Source organism: Nansenia antarctica, assembly GCF_963989245.1.
Source record: "Nansenia antarctica genome assembly, chromosome: 9".
In the NCBI taxonomy this organism is placed as follows: domain Eukaryota; kingdom Metazoa; phylum Chordata; class Actinopteri; order Argentiniformes; family Microstomatidae; genus Nansenia; species Nansenia antarctica.
The window spans coordinates 9,600,188-9,604,860 of record NC_137679.1 but is presented as its reverse complement, the minus strand read 5'-3'; positions in this window follow the sequence as shown (position 1 = coordinate 9,604,860).

Below are 4,673 nucleotides of genomic sequence, written 5' to 3'. Positions count from 1 at the left end.
TGCCGCAATTAACAAGGCGAGGGAAATGGTTTGGCAAGAAATTGCTGACCGATTAAATGCGTAGGTCATACTAGCCCCAGTTATTGTTATGTTCATATTTTAATAAATGAATATTACTACTGTGGTGATATCAGCAGCAGGCTACAAACCGTCATATCGCCACAATGGCCTAGTGGTATCGACCGCTGCTATAGTATTTATTCGTCATTTTTAGACGGTGGTTCAAATCCCTCTTCGGACACACTTTTTACTGCATTTCGTTGTCTGAAAAAGTATGTAGGCTAAAAAAGTATGTAGGCTATAAAATTATGGTGCAGGCTAATTTACAAGAACTGACACGATTACAATGGTGTTTGAAGCCTTTGCATGAAGGCTTCGGTTAAATGTAAAAAACAAAACAAAAAAAATCACTTAAATGAAGTCTCGAACTCGCAAACTTCGGAACTCTAGCTCGTTGCCTTAACCACTGCGCCAGCCAGACCGCTGTGACGAAAGCAATGCAAGTAGATAGACATACCTATTTATTTTATTTATTTTTTTACACTTTTTTATTTATCTATCGATCTATCTATCACACTTTCAAAATATCAGGTTATCTATCACACAATCAAACTATCTATCTATCGATCGATCACACTTTCAAATTATCAAATTATCTATCTATCACACAGTCAAACTATCTATATATCTATCTCGTGTGAAGTGGGAACTAATATTTCCTAAGACACTTGAGGAACTGTCGTTCGGGATGTAGTTTCCGCCTGTGAGCCTTTTTTGACGCACACATTACTTTAGCCAGCCTGTAAGTCTGCTCGGGACCAGGCTAATTATATCTGACTCAGAAGGATATGTTGCATAGCAACCAAGCAGCGAATTATTTGAGCCACATTGATGGAACCGACCGCAAGTTTATTTAAACCTGGATCAGAGTTAATCACTTGGATCAGAGTTAATCTCGCTTAGTGGAACGACCCCCTGGAGTGATTATGGAAAGGCAATAGACCTATCGTTAAGCCACGCCCCAAAATAGAAATTGTCCAATCATATCACAGCAAAAGTTACGACAGGCAGAAAACTCGGACAAACAACTCGCTAATATCCGACGGTGAAAAGCTTCTAGACAAAATATTCTTGTCATCTTTAACAAACATGTCTATTACTTGCGGTGGTAAATCAGAAATCAGAAATGTGCCAACTCCCGCCATTGTAAGTCGTTGAATGTCATTCAGTCACGGTCGGTCAGTCAGTCACTTGTCAGTGAAGCGTTGTTTATTTGTCCGAGTTTTCAAAGGGGGTGTGGCTTAGCAATAGGTAAGAGATAAAGGTAAGATAGATGACAAGAATATTTCGTTTAGAAGCCTTTCACCCTCAGATATTAGCGAGTTGTTCGTCCGAGTTTTCTGCCTGTCGTGACTTTTGCTGTGATATGATTGGACAATTTCTATTTCGGGGCGTGGCTTAACGATAGGTCCATTGGCCCTGGCACACCCTGGCATGCACGGCACACGCCCCCCGCTGTGTGAAGGCGTCCGGTGACTCTGCAATGCGGTAGACACGCTGCATCTTGCGAGAGGTTTTTTCTCCACCCAATAGCAGCACAGGAGGAGGTGGTGCTCACCTGCATACGCTGTGGAGGCCCATTAGTCAAAGCAGTCACCACCAGCCGTCTTCCCCTCCTCATGTTCCTCAACACCTCACGACTCGCTCGCGACTACGCATTGAAATGCAGACGACAGCGAGCGAAGAGAAGAGTTTTCCCTGTAGAACCCTCTTCTCTTTCGCCTCAGAACCGCAACCCGAAAACACTGTGTGTCTTCTCTTCTCCTCTCTGCCAGTTTTTTACTTCCTTCTTTAGTCTTACTCGGAGAATCACGCCACACTGCTGCAGTCTTGTGGCTTCACACCTGCTTTGAACCTGGAGACGAGACGCTCTATCAATGGGCCTCCGCGCGTTGCTGTATCAGCATTCCTGGCTGGCTGTGCATTGAGATATCGACGGGTAGAAAACTCATTTCGCCTCGGCCTAGTCAGTATAGAGTAGAGCACTTTTGCATTCTCTTACCTGTTTCCCTTTATAGAAATAATGGGACTTAATGACTAGCGGTAGGGAGGCATTGATCTCCAGGACTTCGCAAAGCCATTGCAAACTGTTAACGGACCAAAGCACTCCCAAACCCTTTTAAGGTTTTTTTCATTTTTTCCCCCTGTGCAGCTAAATTGATCTCGGCCCATGGAAAGACATGAAAGACGAAAGGGCTTTTATGCGATCCGGCAGAGCTGGTTTCAACACATAATCATTAGCCTGTCATGACTGCGCCTCTGTCGTCGATACGGGCGCGATCAAAGAAACAATAACAAACCTGGTGGGAGAAACAATGCGGCCCTTGTCAGTTGGAGGAAATGGAGAGGAGAAGATTGTCTGATCTAATTTAGCGAGAAAAGACCACAAGGTTCTCTTTTTTCCACACCCAATTACACCTGTTCCCCCTCGCTAGGCTCACTTCACTGGGTACACACACACACACACACACACACACATACACACACACACACACATACACACACACGCACACACACACACACACACACTCAGCCGTTAGACCCCTTGTCCCCAATGGGCATAAAAAACAATATATGTGTTTGTATTGACAGGAATTAATTGCTTTGTGGGTTGTGAGATTAAATTAGTTACGTGACGGGGATGCTAGTGGCAATGTTGCTTGATTGCTGCATTTAATAGACCCTTTTTCTATCAGCCGTCATCTGAAAGACATTTGTAGTCGGTGGTTTGAGAGTAACTGTGCGGCTCAAACCGCCCACCTTCCCTCTATGACATGCTTTAATGACTGCCTTATTGGCATGCACCAGCCTGGAGTAGAGAGGAGAGGAGTTGCTCATTATTTCCAGAAATCAGGACCACACACTGTAAGAGGATTGAAATTGATTTTGGCTGTACTACTACTGTGGCTGATACTTATCTATTGAGAACGTGTGTGTGTGTGTGTGTGTGTGTGTGTGTGTGTGTGTGTGTGTGTGTGTGTGTGTGTGTGTGTGTGTGTGTGTGTGTGTGTGTGTGTGTGTGTGTGTGTGCGTGCGTGCGTGCGTGCGTGCGTGTGTGCGTGTGTGAGTGTTTCTGTGTGTGTGTGTGTGTGTGTGTCATAGCCTGGAGAAGTCAGTCCTGTTTATTTGAGGAGACTCACCCCCCACCCCTTGCCCAGATTGCATGCTGCCTCACAGGTGAAGAGAATGTATTGCCTGTCTCAGAGTAAATGCACTTTCTTATTCATCTCTCCCAAGCCCCCTCAATCACACACACACACACACACACACACACACACACACACACACACACACACACACACACACACTTGTTCTCAATAGATATCAGATAGGTATCAGCCACAGCGATCCCGCCCAGCATTCTACATTGGCCTCTCCACCCGCCTCCTGGTAGAAGAAATGAAATCAGTTATATTCGACACAACCTTCATTCCGTCATGCTTTAGTATGGAACTGCCCTTTGAAAAAGGACAGGACAAATATTAAAGAGGTAATATCATTCACATATTGCTGAATATTGAAAAAAAAAAAACATGGTTCGGATAAAGGTTATGGTTAAAAAATGAATGTACCACAATTCCCTGGTTTTCTGACGTGAGGTGCTTCTTCACCTCAGTGGAAGTGGACTATCCTATCTGTTATTGGCCTGAATAGAAGTCAGTGAGACTTCTAGAGAACATTCTGTGAAACTGGCCCCTCAGAGCTCTGCAGTGAGAATGGCAGAGGTAGGATGGACAGACAGGACAGACAGTCATACTGTATGTCATGTTGGGTCTGTGACAGACAGGCATCTGTTAGTTGTGACAGGTACAGACAGGTGTCTGGCACTCCCCCGCTGATGAACGACTGGGGGTGGAAATGAGAGGCTGTGCCTGGGAATCCATCTCTCCTATAGTGACGGCCTCCATCACTCCCGCCTGTCCTGCCAGACATCTCAGGTCAGCCAGCCTGCCAGCCTGCCCCTCTGCCCTGAGGACCTCCATCTGGCCCGGCTGGAAGTTTGGGTTGAGAATGGGGAAGGGAAACTAGGTCGGTCTGTCTCTGCACCTGTCAGGAGGGAGGGCAGAATCACTACCAAATTAATCCGTTTTCTGGAGGATCGTTTCTGCGGACCAAAGGATATGTTCTGTGTCAAGTTCGAGTTTCAAGTTTCTTGTTACGTCATGAGTGTAATGGAGTAAAATTCTTCAGGCTTCAGTTCCTGACATTGCAGCAGCACAAGACATAAGGCAATAGGCATGATACAAGATACAAGTGACAATAGTACAGCTAAGACAGGATACACTAGTGGTGCAACTAGTAATAATAGATAGTTCGGTAGTAAAGTGGCTGTAAGGTTTACATAGTCCGTTTACATGGGGTGTGCTTGGGGATGATATTCAATTGTCTACAGTAGGCTTGTTTATGAACCTGATCGCCTGGGGGAAGTAGCTGTTGGTTAGCCTCTGAGTTTTTGTCCTGAGGCTCCGGAAGAGGCCTCGTCTTTTGGACGGCAAAGGTTCGAACAGGCTGTGGTTGGGGTGGCTGGGGTCTCACATGCTGTGGTTGGGGGGGCTGGGGTCTAACAGGCTGTGGTTGGGGTGGCTGGGGTCTAACAGGCTGTGGTTGGGCTG